The 17333-nt window shown below is 37.1% G+C and overlaps 1 non-coding gene across 1 annotated transcript; it reads left to right on the top strand.

Annotated features, from left to right (window-relative positions):
• The first annotated feature begins 721 nt into the window (after positions 1 to 721).
• Positions 722 to 828, top strand: LOC141603127 (small nucleolar RNA R71). The gene has a single exon (XR_012525023.1). It is a non-coding gene; the product is annotated as a small nucleolar RNA R71 (small nucleolar RNA).
• Positions 829 to 17333: the final 16505 nt, after the last annotated feature.

The raw sequence follows: 17333 nt of genomic DNA on the forward strand, positions 1-17333 counted from the left end.
TTCCTTTGCTTGACTATCTTTTTGCATTTGAGTGAAAAACTCTTGTTGATTCTTTTGCATTTGGAGGACCGCTTTTTGAACATCAAAACCTTGGTCATTTTGGTGATTGTATGGATTTTGATTTTGGTAACCTTGGCTTTGGTTGTAAAAGGGTCTTTGATTTTGGTTTCTCATGGGAGGTGGGGTGTAAGTTGTTTGAGGATTTTGATCATTTTGGCTTTTGTATGAGAGATTTGGATGAAACTTGGTGTTTTCATTGTAATAGTTGGAATAAGGGGTACCACTCTTGTATGCTTGGAAAGCATTTACTTGTTCATTTGTTCCCCTACATTCACTTTGGTTGTGTCCCAAAGTTCCACAATTCTCACATATCCCACTTGGGATTTATGAGGATGCCGTCATGGCATTAACATGATGCTTTGGTGATTTTGAGACTTCTTCAAGTCTAGCCATAGCTTTTTCAAACTTCAAATTGATTGTGTCAATGTGAGCACTAATTTGAGCACCCAATTGAGTAACGGAGTCCACTTCATGCCTTCCTCCTCTAGTAGCCTTGCGAGGTCTACTATATTGTGACTTATGGACCGCCATTTCCTCAATCTTGTTCCATGTTTGATTGTCATCAACTTCGGTGAACATTCCATTTGATCCCATGTTGAGAATGTTCCTTGAATCTTCATATAAACCGTTCCAAAATTGTTGTACCAAGAACCATTCTCTAAGTCCATGGTGAGGACATGAGCGACAAATTCCCTTAAACCGCTCCCAAGCGTCATACAAAGATTCTTCATCTCTTTGCTTAAAACCCGTAATTTGAGCTCTTAGCATGTTAGTCTTTTCCGGTGGGTAGAACTTTTTGTAGAAAGCTAGTGCCAACTTCTTCCAAGAATCTATTCCGAGAGTGGCCTTATCAAGGCCCTTCAACCATTGTTTCGCGGTGCCACTTAGAGAAAAAGGAAATAAGACCCATCGAATTTGGTCTTGAGTCACACCGGTTTGAGAAATCGCATCACAATAGTCACAAAAGGTTTACATATGAGAATGAGGGTCTTCACTAGGCATCCCCCCAAATTGGCTCCTTTCGACTAATTGGATAACGGCGGATTTAGCAATAAAATTTCCGGTTAGATGTTGTGGTGTGGGAGTACCATTGGGTAGGTTCTCCTCGGTGGGTACGGAATGTGATGAAAACATAGGCATTGTAGGTTGATTTTGTGGGGTATTTTGAAATGGGTTCTCCTCACCTTCTCTTGCAAAAGGGTTGATGAACTCAATAGTTGGTTGAACAACCTCACTAATACCTCTCAAATTCCTCCTACCAAATCTCCTATTGTTTGTCAAGGTTCTTTCAATTTCACGGTCAAAAGGTAACAAATCACCTTGTGACATTCTAGACATGCAAAGTATCAAACAACTCGAAAATAATTAGAACAAACCTTGAGGAGTTTTACTTCCCCAAGGCAAAGAAAGACACAACTAATAACAATAAAATAAAATCTAAATCAAGTAAACATCGTCCCCGGCAACGGCGCCATTTTTTATCGGTCCGTTCGTGTTCACAATTAAATAGATGTGGTCGTTGGGTCACGTCCGAATCAAAACACAATTTATAGCTTCACAAACAACTCTACAATTAGTAAAGAGGCAAGTAAAGTTCGGATCTCAAGGGACGGGAATTGAGATGAGATTTCTATTGAAACTAGTGGTGTCTTAGGGGTGTCACAATTTGGGTTGATGTAGAAGGTCACTAAACTAAAATAGCAATGGAAATAAACAAGCAAGATGAATAAAAAGGGTGTAAACAATTGATAAAAAGCACTAGGGTGTCATGGGGTCATAGGGGAATCATGGGAATTGATCATACAAACATGTTCTCAAATTATAAGCAAGCAATTATTGTTGTGATGGATTGAGTTGGGTTATATCTTACAATCCAAGGAAAGTTTGGGTCCCGGAGCCGAATCGATTAGATTGTACAACACCTACAAGTCGACTTAGTCTTCCCTACTCAACAATATGCATGGTCTAATGAGACTCGAGTTGGTTTATGTCTTACAAGTCTCATTGAAAAGATAGGTGATGGGTAAAAAATGCTAGGATTCATAGGCTCGCATTTCATCAAACATAACATGTGCATGAGTTGAGATCAAAACAAGCAAACAAATAAACCATGAAAGCATATTAATTTAAGCATGAATCATTCCCCATGTTGGTTTCCCCTAATCACCCATTAACCCTAGCTAGGTCACTACTCACTCATTATCATGTTGATCATGCTAGCAAGGTTGTCAATCATACCAACAAAAGGAAACATGATGAATAAATGTAAGTAATTAACAATAATTAAAGAGGGATTAAGAGAATTATACCTACTAATGATTCCAATAATAAAGCAAAGAATAAAAGAAGTACTTGATGCTTGACTGAGAGGTTGTCAATCTCCCAATAATAACCCAAATAATTTTCAATTACCCAAAATAAAGGATGAACAAAAAAGAGATTAAGGAAATAAAACTTGTATTAGAACTTGATTAATTGTTGATTACAATACTAAAGAGAGATTTTATTGATATTAACTACTCTAATTATTGATAAGACGAACATGCTCTTCTAATTAGACTAATGGGGTATTTATAGTGGAAATTAGGTGGATGCATTAGGGTTAACTAAAGGCTAAACTAGTAATTACACTTTTTAGATTGAGCAGGGAGGAGCCGGTATTTTTCGAAGGAAGGGCTTCTTTCTTTGTAGCTTGGAGAAGACGAAATTGCGCTGTACAGGAATCCGTGCGTTTTGGAGTCGGGACGGGCGGATTCAGGCGGGGGAAAACGGGCGTCTTCGGGTGAATCCGGGCGGATTGTGGTGGCTGCTAACCCGGGCGTCTTAAGGAGAAAATGCACGGATTGTCTTTGTGGGAGGACGGGCGGATTGTGGAGAAACCGCACGGATTGTACCTCAGCAATATTTCTTCTTCTTTTCTTCCCTTTTCTTCACAAAATCCTTGGGGATTTCCTCGGGGACTCAAGGATCCTTTCTTAACATTGCTCATCTACTATAATATGTACAAAGGCCTTCTAATCTTGTCTCTCCTTGATGCTTGGTCATTGGATTCGATCAATTTAGTCTTGTTTTGCCATGAAAATGCAAGATTTGCACTCCTTTCCTACCAAGGGATCAAAATCTCAAAGAATATGCAAAACAAAGAACTAAAGATAATAAATGACCCAAATATGCACTAAAAATCATGGGAACAAGGCTAATTCGGGGGCTAAATATGCGCTAATTATGGTCACATCAGAAGAAAAGAGTTCCTAAAAAAAACATGGTGCGAGGATTCATTCATTGTCAGTTTGCTCGATGGTAGGAGAATGAAGGCTGAAATCCATGGGGAGGTCGAATTGAGAAAGAATTTCATTTTGAAAGATGTCTTATTTGTCCCAACACTTACTTGCGATCTTATTTCCATTCAACAACTGATAAGTGAAAGCAATTGCGTAGTAACCTTCTATTCTGATTATTGTGAAATGCAGGACCGGACTACGAGGATGGAGATTGGATGGGGTGAGCTGTAATACCTCATATTTATTTAACTATGACTAGACCAAGTAGGGAAACCACTCGGCCGAGTGCAGCTCCACTTGACCGAGTGGGAGACCAAGTGATTCAAAACAGTAGGCTGGAAAGCCTTGAAAGTTGGTCACTCGACCGAGTGACGTTACACTCTACCGAGTGGAGCCTCCACTCGATCGAGTGGGCATCTACTCGACCGAGTGCCGTTCGAGTAAGCTTTACACGGGAAATGTTGGGTGAGACGTCGCTTTCATAACCCTATCTTTTCAGATTTCCCCCACCAAAAACTTTATCCTAAAAAACAATTCACCACTCTCTACATCCCCAATTATCTCTCTAAAATTACCCACCTTCAATCCTCTTAAAACCCTAGTCTTTCAAGAGAAGAATTCTTGCCAATTGTTCATCCACCTTTGGTAGTAAGTTAACCAAGACTTTAATCTCTTAATCTTGTCTTAATAACCTTACTTAGTTTAGTTGTTTCACCATAATTAATTAGGGTTAAGAATTTAAGAGGAATAATTAAAGGGTTTAGTTAGTGTGTTTATTATAATAGATTGTAGTGTTGATTATAGTAATTAATATGTGTAGGAAGCTTCATTGAGGAGCACTTCTAGGGATTTGTTTTCGGAATTGTGAGATAACCTCAAGGTAGGGTTTCCCTACTTAGCTATGGTGTTATGAGTGTTTAATTGTACATTTAATATCATTAATTGCATTAATTACATTTATCTCATAGTAGTTGCATTATATTATAACATGTGTTGGATAATTAGGGTTTGCACATATTGTGGTCTCATAATGATTTTGGGAAGAATAAGTATGGTGAATGACTTTAGCATTAATTATCTTGCACTATAACATGTTAATAAACAATTAAAAGAAGAGAAAATGAATTAATGAAGTTATGAGTACGAATTGATTGTTGTATGAATTTAATGGCTTGTTTGTTTGGTTAATTGTTCTTGTGTTGGTGAATTGTTGACATTGGAGATTGTTGGTGATGATTTTGGAGACAGAAGGCGGTTGGGAAACCGTCTGCCGCTCAAGTCTCCCTTGGAGCTTCCCACTCCAAGGGAATGTGCACATTAGTACTTGGGTTATGGAGGGACTCATGCGGTGAGGCATGTTGTCTGGCAGGGGACTTGAGTCGCACTCGGGCCCGGTAACACGGACGTGTTCCGAGTACCTTAGTGGTTTGGTGACGTCGTGGGCGTGTCCCGGTCACGGTTGGTGGAGATGAGTTGGTGGACACTTGCTTTGTTTACATACCTAATTAAATTAGTAAGTTAGTTGCATCTCTTATTATTATTGAACATTCATATCATTAGCTAACACTTGGGTTTGAATGTCTGTGATGAACCATATGGTGATTTTTGTTGGAGTATGTGTTCTGAACAATAGTGCGATCACATGTTTAAATCTCAAATTAAGAATACGTAAGGGATGATTCATTTATATAGTCAACTGATCAACATTAATCAGTAATGATTGGCTAACTAGAGTTTGACATTACTGTCGTTTGACGGTGGTGATCAGTTGATCCCTTAACGTCACACCTATAGGACAATTTCCTTAATAGACAAATTGATTAATTGTATGACGATACAAGTTAATAAATTCCTTAAAATTGAACAATTCATTTGTGAGAGAGAATATTTATATCTTATTGTAATTTGATTAAATAAGATTTATTTTAGTAATGAAAACACTTTATTACTAAAATTGATTATTGTTTGTGAAACAATAGAGATAAGAATGAATGCTTAATTATAATTACAATATGTTGTGAATTATAATTATATGACCCATTTTATTTATGTGATCAAGAATCACTAGTCAATTTGTTTTATGTAATTTAATTAATATATAAAATGATATTTATTTGATAAATATGCATTAAATTAATTAATAACATATAACTTACTACATGTGACATATTGTGTGACAAATGAAAAATTGACAAAATAAATTGGAAGTCCATTTTATACATATGGACCGAAATATTAAGGGTGGAAGGTGTTAGTGGGTGAATTATTTTATGTGATAAAATATGTATAATCAAACCTACACTACACTAGCTTACACACCTACATATTTGGAAATGATTAAAAGCAAAAGTAGATGCCAAGCTTTGGCATTTTGTCATTGCCTTACCTAGCCACCTCCTCTTTAATTATGAGAATTTTGTTCTAATTTTACTCTCTACACTTACATGCAGTCTTACCTCTTTCTCTCCCACTTCTCTCTAAACAAGTTTTAGAAAATCAAAAGATTGTTCATCCTAAATTCTAATAACAATATAAGATTACTAGTGTAGTAATAAGAATATTATTAGAATCATTTTAAGGATACTAGTGTATTAATCTAGTTAATTAATATATTAGTTTAAGGGTTTTGTCTTGAGTGCAATCAAAGGAGGATCTCTACATTGGGATTTTAGAGGATCATCCATTACATTTAAGCTCAAGAACAAATAAGGAAGGTGGCCTTATTTGAGCCCTTATTTTCGAGCCAAATAACAATGTAAGGGACATTGTTTTTCTCATTTAATCACTTATTTAGTTATGCGTGCACTAGATCTAATGAACTCACATTAATATGTTAATTAGTTAATTATTAGAAGAGTCTAATAATAGGTATATGAACCTAACAATTGGTATTAGAGCATAGGATGTTGTCTGCATAATCGATTTATAGTTTTTTCGAGTTATTAATAACTTAATTAAAACTAAAAATTTGCAATTAATTAGATTAACTCACGAAATCATGATGCATGGTATATATTCTGGTCCTAAAATATTTTTAGATCATTTTTATGATTTGTGGTATTTTATTGCTCATTTTAATGATTTTTAGTTATTTTATTACATTTTTACGACTAAAATTGAAATTAAAATGCTAAAAATAGTTAAACTAAGTCTCTGACCTTGAAATAATTATATGATCTCACATGCATATTTTACTTATTGTATGTAAGATTTCGTATTAATGTGATTAATATTGCATGATTTATGATTTTTATGAGATAAAAATGAATTAAATGGAGGTAAAATGGTTAAATATAGTTAAACTTCGAAATAGGTCATGAAATTTTAATATGTTGTCAAATGAATGTTTTAATCACTGTGTGTAAAATTTGAAATGAACTTGATTCATTTAGCATGATTTATGAATTTTTAGTATAAAAATGGCATAAATAGTGACTATTTTAGCATATTTAGCTAAAACGAATTACATAGCATGAGAAAATTATTTTAGGTTGTATTTATATTCCACTTATCAGATCTAAAGTTATAAAATTTATTTGATTAATTTTTGTATACTTTAGATGTTTTATTTGATAAAACCGATAAATCGCAACTATATTTTCTCGAAATTAATTCAAAAATTTAACCATGATTTTTGACCTTTTGAGTGTCATTGATTTATTCCAGAATGTTCAAAAATTTAAAATTCAAATTTTGAAATTATTGTAATTTAATTTGGATTTATTTCATAATAGTTATGATTTTAAGGTCAAATATGAGCATAAAATTAAATCAAGTTGAATTATTGTCAAAAATTGAATGATGACTAATTTTTGAGACCTAAGAGTGTTAGGATAATTACTTGAGCTTAAATTTGATTTAAGCATTGATTTGTGATTTTAATAAGTTAAAATCATGTATTTCCATAAAACCGGGTTATATAATCGATATAAGTTAAATAGGGCGATTTGGCACTTAATTTGGCATGATATACACATATTATAATGCTGCATATTTCAATTATTGAATGTCTTTTATTTATATAATTTTTGAATTATGTAATTTATCTTAGTATGGCCTTAGTTTTAATCGATATTACCCGTAATGAAAGAGAATATTGATTCGGTTGTAATTTAATGTGATCTCGTAATACTTTTATTTTTACTAGTTTCTCATATTACAAATGTATAATAGGAATAGCTTTGTATTTTTATTATTATTTGTAATCATGGAGTTTCTTCAAGACGGTGCCATTCGGAAAGGCGTTTCGACAAAGACGGCATTCTTGGGAAGCTTGCCACTTGAAGATTCAAGGGACCAAAGGAGATGGTTTTCGAATATGTAATAGATTATTTAATTTTCTATTTAGGAAAGGCCATACTAGGAATTTATTATTGCTTTGCATTTCTTTTAATATGTTGCATGCATTGCCAAATCGCCATAACAACACATGCATATCATATCGAGTCATAGACCGTGTCAATTATAATTATCGAGAATTCGAATTTTAGTTCACTTAAAATTGATAGATAATAAATTGACAAGACCTTTACTTTTAAAAATTGAGACTTAACCTTACCAAATAGTAGGAGCCCATGAGTCTAAATTTCATAAGGGGTACAATACGATTTTTCGGGGTGCTTCTATTGACGTTAGATAAATGGGGTAATAAGTAGTTATTACACTTCGAAAGTTTGGTTGATCTCAACGAAGGTATTTGCGACTGTAGCCGCAAAAGGTTCGGGCTAAAGATGAATTTAATGTAAAATCATCGACCGAGAGTTCTAGTTGTAGAACCGGTTAAAAGGTTAACTCACCAAAGTTATATTAGTAAAAGATGTAGAGGGCCCGTTGGCTCACATCCAAGCTAATGTGAATTTTGGGTCTCGGAATCATTTATTATAGTTGGGTAAAGGTCACTATATAAATGCTAAGATTTGTTTTAAAATATTTACAAATTTTAAGACGATAAATGTTTTTAATTCCTTCATTTCTATTTTGTAGTCAATTTGATTAATTTGCAATGTCGACTCCAATTACATCCGCATCAACTAGCACAAACGCACCACCACTCCCTAATTCTTCTTGGCTCCGATCCTTTATGGATCGACGCAAACTTGAAAAGAATGTTTCAAACTTTGCCGATTGGAATGCGCAACTCCGTTTGGCCGCGAAAGGTGACGACAAGCTTTGTTACCTTACCGAAGCCGCTCCCACCGCACCTACTACTAGGTCAACCTCCGTCGCAAGGGAAGCCTATGAGGCTTACCTAAAAGAGTCGGCCGCTATCAAGAATGTCTTGATTTTCTCTATGGAGCCTGATCTCCAAAGGAGTGCTATCAAGATAAGCACGACCTATGAGATCTACACCAAGCTTGTGAGCATGTTTTCGCAAGCTCCAAGGATAATCCAATATGAGGTGGTCTCCGCATTTTTTGAAATGAACATCAAAGAGGGCCAAAAAGTTAGCCCTCATGTGCTTAAGTTGATTGAGCTTGTTGAGACTCTTAAGATCCAAAAGGTTGATATTCCTGAGCAACTCGTCATAGACCGAGTTCTACATTCTTTGAACAAAGTGAAGGCATATGTGCAGGGTAAACTACAATATGCAAAACATGAAGACTACTCTCCATGAATTGCACAACTTGCTTATGCAAGCCGAGAGTTATTGGAAATTGGAAACGAAATTTCCCTAAGTATATTGGAGATGTTAAAGCTGGACGTGTGACTCCAGTAGGTAATAAAATCTCCAATCTATTATGTTATTGATTAAAAATCTCAACTTTGGTATTTAGATACAAGTTGTGATTCTCACCCCCTTTAAATGTGATATAGGGCATGTGAGTAAGGAGAAAGGAAAGGATAAGCAAGCTTGAGGATGATCTTCAACAAGGGATGCTAGTGTAGCCGCCCATAGAAGAAAGCCTATGGAAGCTTGGCTTTTATTTGATTGTCTCTTTTAGTATTGTTGTATTTTGACTTGTTGTTTTTAGAACTTATTTTGATTCCTATGTTGGACATGGAAGTTTGTTTCATTACCATTTCGTAAACAATGGTTGTATGAATTTTAATGGCTTCGCTTTCAACCCAAGTCATTCGGTTATGAAATTTTTCCTTTTTCGTTCTAAAAACTTGTCGTTATACATCTTTCATATCATAACATAAATTGTGTTGACTTAATTTAATCATAAAAGAATTACAACGATGGGATCATTGTAATTAACTTCATAACTCCTGAAGTTTTTGTGACTTAATGTTACATCTTATTTGATATAAAATTAAATGATTATAAAGTCAAAAGAGTTAATTGAACTCTAAAAAGGGAAATTTGATAAACCAATTGGCTACACAATTATAAGACTCCAAACGAGTTATGGGAGGGCTTAAAACCTCAAGTTTGTATATAACATGGACATAAGTCGATTTGAGTTATTAAACTAAATTTTGGGAATTTGCGATCCAAAACGGACACATTATTCTAAACGAATGATCAACCAGGAGATACCTGAAATAGAGAGTCTATTTAACAAATGACATGGATCAGATTCGCATATTACATGAATCAAGCTGCCATGATAGAGCTGATCTTTTTATGTGCTAAAACGTCAGTCTAGACAAACTTCTATTACTCCACCAAATATGTTTGTAACTCTCAAAGCTATTTCTTAGGAAGATAGATGTATTTCTAAGAGATAGAGTGGGAGTAGATCGAAACAAACATGTCTTATAGTTATTGTGTTACTTTTTTAAAGTAATAGAACTATAATCTATTGAGATAGAATGGGAGTAAAGCGCACATGTCTTGTTGTTAATATGTTACTTTTCGAAAGTAATGGTATTATGACCTTGTCCCAAATCGACTTTGTTGTATATAAGCCAAAGCATTACAATTCGAAAATTTACTCAAGAGTAGATTTACTTTAAGGCTATAGTCTCTTTAAAGTAAAAGCATAGATTGACATAAAGATGTTAATCAAGATAAAATCATGTTAGGAATTGCCACATTTTATTTTGATAAAGAATGGCAAATGATATTACAATTCGCTTTTCTAAAATGGGAATTTAGAGAAGGATGTGTTTGGAACATAAAACCTTAGATAAAGATCTGAGAATTCTAACATATTGTGCAAAGCTTTCTTAAGCAATCCTAGAATGGTCTTAAGCAAGCATCAAAGGATTATACTTTTCGTTCATGTGATAATTGAGAATGATTTCATCACATTATTGAAGAATCATATTTATACATGAAGTTAAGTGGGAGCCTGAATTATTTTCCCATGTCTTATATGTTGATCACATATTACTTATTGAGAATAATGTACCAATGCTCTCTTCTGTGAAGAGTGATTGGGAGACTTGGAAAGAGTGCAATGTATTTTAGATTTCCAAATCTAAGTAAGAGAATATTGGCATACAATCGAGAGTCTTATGATGATAAGATCTTTCGTATCTGTGTAACATCAACAAGGTTGAATAGGTTATTCATGTTGATTAAAGTGGAATTGCTATGATAGACTCATAGTCATTCACTGAACCTATTAAGTTGTTGATCGCATGAAATCGTTTGCTAATGTTTCCGCCATTAGAACGATCATGTATTCTGCTGCGTGTATTTTATATTAGGTTTTTACCTCATTTTTACACGCATTTTTGTACTATTTATGTAGCATCTAGCTACAAATACCCCTGAATAGTCTACTTTGGTTTGTCTTGTTTAAATTGACCAGAAAGAAGATAAATCGAGCCTAAACTTGACTCATTTGCATGCATTTGTGGAGAATAAGGAATCGGAGCTTAGAATCTATCACTTGAAAGACGCGTGAGCTGACCTCGGAAGGTGTCAAGGAGTCCTACGTGCTAATATAGCTCGATCGACCACTTAATAGTCGATCGAATGCTTTATCATTTGAAGATTCACTCGATCGAGTTGTTCTGATACTCGATCGAGAAGGCTGATATAAGAAGTCCTCGTTCGAATGGTTTTTCTGTTCGATCGAGAGGGATTTCTGGTTATGTCCTTGATCGAGTGGTTTCATTCCACTAGATCGAGAGGTTTCACCTTGTATGTGTGTTTTTGCCTTATTTCGTTTTGGGCTTTGTAATTAGTTTTAAAATTAGGTTAAGTACTGCGTGTTACTACTACTTCATCATCTCTGAACTGCAACATCTCTCTCTCTCTTCCTCTTTACTCTCTCATAGTCTTACTTGAGAACTATTGCTTGGATTAAAACTTGTGATCCGTATCTCTTTATTTAATCTTAATCTTAATCTTTTGATTCTCTTTAATTCTTTCTCTCTTATTTGTTTTGTTATCATTAATCTCTCGTTACTTGCTACCATGTTTAATTCTCCTCGCTTGTGTATGATTGTTGCTATCACAATAATAATGCATAGCTAATTTCTCTTGCTAAGACTTAGGGAATCCATGATTATGAAGGAATTGTAAATCGAATTTTTAGGTTTAATGCTAGTGTAGTTATTGTTGTTAATCGTTACATTTAATTATTTCTGCCTACATGAGTCGACGCAATTAGTCATTAAACCGCAGTAAACCTTGACCTAGATCGGAAGATTGGAAAGGGTGAGACTTGTGGCGAACATTAGGGCACGTAGTAAGGGTGGAAGCTAAGCTATCTGTGCTTTAGGGCGAATTGAGACTGGAAGGAGATATTCACTACCCCATAGATCATACTTGCATTGACCTGAGACCTAGATTGCATGACTGAAGAATCATGGTGAACCGACTATCTTAGCTGTTTTTTCTCTATTTGTTTAACCTTTATTCCTTTGTTTTTCCTCTCTTTCTTGATCTCTTTTAGATTAGAACAAACAATTAAAACCCCCAGAACTGTTACCTAGACGGACTTAATTAAGTTGAAATTTTCCCATCTCCCTGTGGAGATCGACCCTACTTGCTGCTAACTTCTGTTAGTTGTAACTAGGTATTTATTTTTGGTACCTGACGACAGTATCAAATTTTTGCGCCGTTGTCGGGGAGGTGGTGTAATTTTGTTGCTTGTATTAAGTTTGTCTCCCATCTCAAGGAATTTATTCCTTGAGATTGATCTCATATTTTTTGTTAGTTCTTGATAAGTTTTGCAGGATATCCGTTCTAGAAGAGAACATTGTCGTACCTGCTTCACTGTAAATTCTATCTGCTAGGATGCCAAATATAGCCAGTTATGCAGAGGCTACAGTGGATTCCCTTCCAAAAGGTTTCCTATTACCCACTACTGATTCGGGGACCTTTGGAATCAACCCCTCTTACATAAAGCTGGTCGAGAGAAATCTCTTCAGGGGGGGTACCTGGAGAAGATCCGTGCAAGCATATAGAATTATTTACAGAATACTGTTCCACCATTCCTCTTGCTGATGGGGTGACACAAGACAGAGTGAAGGGAGTCCTTTTCCCCTTCTCTTTGACTGATGATGCCCGGGAAAGGTTGAGAGATTTAGACAGGGAAGCTGCCGGTGTAACCGACTAGAATTCCCTTGCCTTGGCCTTTTACAGGCGATATTTTCCACCACAGCGTACTAATGCCTTGAGAGCTCAAATTACTGCATTTGAGAAACTAACTACTGAAGACTTGAACGGGGCTTGGACTAGGTTCAAGAAGCTCATCCGTTCTGTGCCTCATCACGGTTTCAAGCGCTAGTTCTTATGTACCCAATTCTACAGTGGGTTGTATCCGGACCAGAGGGCTGTTCTTGATAATGCGGCCAAAGGGAGATTTCAGAAGAACGTAGAGGATGAGCAAGGGTGGTATCTTATTGAGGAGATGGCCGCCATCCATGTTGCCGAGTATGGAAATCCCCGAGGAAGTAGACATGTGAACGAGTTGGTAGTACCTGAGGTGGAGAGTCCTAGCGGAAGTCTAGGTAGTCCGGAGATTATACAGACTATGGGTGAGCATCACAAGTTTGTGTTATTACTGAGCATGAGATAATATGTGGTAGATGCGGCATGGAGGGGAATGACCCTGTTAGTTGTATGGCAAATGTAGAGCGTGTCCTTGCTTATCTGAAATTCAAGCAAGGAGTTTCTTTTTCCAAATTATATGAAGACTTGACCTCAACGAGTGCTTCTATTCCATCTACACCAACGCCGCAACCGGACTCCCCCTCTACAAATGGGAGTTAGCCGAACTGAAATCCTTGGTATTGAACTTAACACAACAGCTTGGGGAGAAATGCAACAAGGATAATACCGCTATTGTGGAGCTAAGAGAGCAAGTTGCGCAATTAACACTCGCGCAACACCAAGTTAATCATCGACCCTCATGCGACCAAATCAATGCCATTAATCTCCGAAGTGGTCTTGCTTATGATGGGCCAAAAATGCCGGAAGATGGGGTTGTGACAGTTGATGATACCCCGAATGACGAGTTAGCAGATCTGATTAACGATATCCCTGCTGAATACTGTCCTGTTACTCGATCGAATGAAATCTCTTTTCGATCGAGTGAAATAGCCCATCCAGTTACTCAATCGAGTATAAATCCCACTCGATCGAGAGGTGCCCAATTAACAGATTTCGATCGAGGATTTTATTCCTCTCGATCGAGCACTTTGGCAGAAAAAATTACTCGATCGAGTGATTCTGGGACTCGATCGAGAGAACCTGAAATTCAAGAACTTGATCGAGAGGTTCAAATGCCTCGATCGAGTAATTCTCATGATAAAACCACTCGATCGAGTGAAGAAACTACTCGATCGAGTGCCAGAACCAGCGGAGCTTCAATTTTAATATCTAATTCCACTACCGTGTCAACTTCCCCTGATGTGAAGGCGTCACGTGCTGATAAAGGTAAAGAGAAAGTCGCGGGTCCACTCGTTGCTACCAGAGTGCCCTATCCAGGACGTCTGAAGGACGCTAAAGTTGAGCGACAGTACGGTAAGTTTGTGGACGTTGTCAAGAACCTCCAGGTAACTGTCCCTTTTACCGAACTTATTACCCAGGTACCTACTTACGCTAAATTTATGAAAGATATTGTGACGCGTAAGAGAGAGGTAAGTGAATTTGAGACTGTTGCTTTCATGGAAGAGTCTAGTAATTTACTTTTAAACAAAGCTCCACCTAAAATGAAAGACCCGGGTAGTTTCTCTATTACCTGGATTATGGGCAATGAAGTAATAGATAAGGCTCTTTGTAATTTAGGAGCCAGTGTCAGTGTCATGCCTCTTTCTGTTTGCAAGAAATTGAAAATGGGTCACCTTAAAATGACTAATATTACATTACAGATGGCTGATAGATCTGTAAGACGACCCTTGGGTATCTTAGAGGACGTGCCTGTGAAAGTAGGCAAGTTCTTTATACCGGTAGACTTTATCGTTTTAGACATAGCTGAGGATACCCGGACCCCAATTATACTAGGAAGACCATTCTTATGTACAACTAGGGCTATTATTGATGTCAAACAAGGGCGTTTGACTCTTGCAGTTGGGGACGATGCGATTACTATCAGTCTGCCTAGTACTTAGGCTCGGCCAATGATAGAGGATACATGTTATTCTGTTGATATTGTTGACGAGTCTGTCAATGACTTTTGGTTGGGTTCTTTTATAAACGACCCACTAGAAGCCCTAGTGCTTTTGGATGAGTGTGCAGATAACCCAGATAACAATGACGCTGTGTTAGAATTACTTGAAGCTGCTTTAGATGAGCGTGAACTTACCGATGCTGAGAGAGAGAAAGTGGAACATATGATAAGAACTCTTTGCGCCATAGAGAAAAAGGTACCTGAGCGTAAGCCTCTTCCTTCTCATCTTAAATATGCTTTCTTAGATGATACCGAGCAATATCAAGTCATTGTTAGCGCTAAACTTGATGATGATCGGCTGACTGCTCTGTTAGTTGTGCTTAAGAAAAACAGGAAAGCTATGGGTTATTCTTTGAATGACATCAAGGGGATTAGTCCCGATATTTGTATGCATAGGATTGAGCTGGAGGAAGATCACAAGCCTTGCAGACAGGGTCAGCACCGGCTGAACCAAAAGATGCAAGATGTTGTGATGGATGAGGTAATGAAGCTGCTTGATGCAGGTATTATCTATTCCGTTGGTCATTCTAAGTGGGTGTGTAACATTCCGTTTGATGTCTATGAGTGTCTTGATATTGAATTTGCTAGTGGATGATATATTACGGAGCTAGTAGCGTTTGTGGACAGTAGTTGGTAGTGTATGGAGTTAGTGTCGAGAGAGATATAATGTAGTTGATACGATATCGTGAGACGTGTTGTGGAGGTAGGCATAGTTGGTGGAGTTGGTGTTAAGAGTGCATGTGTTATAGGGTGAGGTTTTGTTTTGAGTTTTTAGTTGCGTTGTTCTGTCTTATTCGAGTAGGTAGGTTTGTTTTATGTATGTGTTGAACTTCGGGGACGAAGTTCTTTTTAAGGAGGGAAGACTGTAATACTACGGTTTTATGAGTCTTTGGGTACTCTATCGAGTAGGGCTTACTCTTTCGCGTAAGTAGTTTTTGACGCAAATCAGTAGTCTGCCTGTAGGGTACTCGATCGACTAAGTTGGGTACTCGATCGAGTAGGGGGCACTCGATCGAGTAAGTCACTTACTCGATCGAGTAAGTGTGTTTTACGGGTTTGTTTTGACGGGTTTTGCTAATAACGCGAGATTAATATAAAAGGCTTCCGTCATTTTTCTTTAATCACTTTTCACCTTTCTAAACCTTTCAAAAGAAAAAGAAGTTACGTAGTTCTCTCTCGTCGCGTTGTTGGCAAATCATAAGGGCTAGAGTCATCGGATCGTTGTGTTCTTTACGCCGTTGAGACCGTCGTATTGTGGGTAAGGTCCTAGTATATGTTGTTTCATAGATTTTAGTTGAAACCCAAATTGGGTAATTTGGGGGTTTTGGGAGTATTGTGTTTATTAGATGTTGATTGTATGATTGTCTGTTTGATAGGAGGTGATTGTATTGAAGAACGATTTTGATTAGTTGTTAGACCGTCTGTGGTGGTTGCATTCCAGGTAGGGTTTCTCTACTCAGTATTAGTTACATGATGTGTGTGGTGATTGTGCTGTAGTTGGTGATTGTTGATTGATTCAGGCGGTTGTGATTTCATATTGTTTATTGATTCAGGCGTTTGTGATTTCATATTGTTGATTGATTCAGACAGTTGTTGATGTTGTGTTGTGGTTGTTGTTTATCTGTCTGTGTTCTTCAGGTGCGTCCCTGGCTGAGTGGAGTCACTTGCGGGAGTGGCTTCACGCCCTTGATTCGCCTTCTGTGGAACCCGCCATAGAAGGGATGTGCACATTAATGAACATGGGTTTATCGCTCGATGGAGATGAGCGGGGCTTAGGTGGGAACGGCTGCGGCCCCCCACTTGCGGCGAGGACTATCTGTTGCGATGGGTACTCTGGCAGGGCTACACACTTTAGTGTGTAATCAGTTATGAGGTGATTGGAGATGGAGACTGGGATTGTGTGTGAGCTGTTTGTATGATTGTTTCAGTGTGGCTTTGATTGTGTTATTAAAACTGACCCCGTTTAATGTTTTAAAAAAACGGTGGTGATCCATTCGAGGATGGTTAGCAGTTATTGAGCAGGTTTGATATGAAGCGTATGGGATAGCTGGGATGAGTCATCACGTGGCAGTTAGAAGTCTTCCGCTGTGTCAGACGATGTTTTATAGCTTTGATAGTTTTAGCAGTAGACCGTCTGAGAACCTTGTATTTCAGTTTAACAGTTTTGGTTTTGATCGTGTAATCACTTTAACTATATTGTTATTTAAATTATGTTTCTTCATTGTCATTCGGTTATCATTGCCTCGGGTAACCGAGATGGTGACGTTCTCATACCTTAAGTGGTCCTGGTAAGGCACTTGGAGTATGGGGGTGTCACAAAGTGGTATCAGAGCGACGATCCTGAAACCTGTAACTAATGAACCAAATGAATATAGGGAGACAAATTAAAATGAACCCGGGGTAGAAGTTGTAGGAGCTAATGCAAAGGCTTGGGAGACGTCCTAAAGTCGCGAACTCGCCCTACAATTTTTGA

This window comes from Silene latifolia, chromosome 9 (genome assembly GCF_048544455.1).
Source record: "Silene latifolia isolate original U9 population chromosome 9, ASM4854445v1, whole genome shotgun sequence".
Classification (NCBI taxonomy): domain Eukaryota; kingdom Viridiplantae; phylum Streptophyta; class Magnoliopsida; order Caryophyllales; family Caryophyllaceae; genus Silene; species Silene latifolia.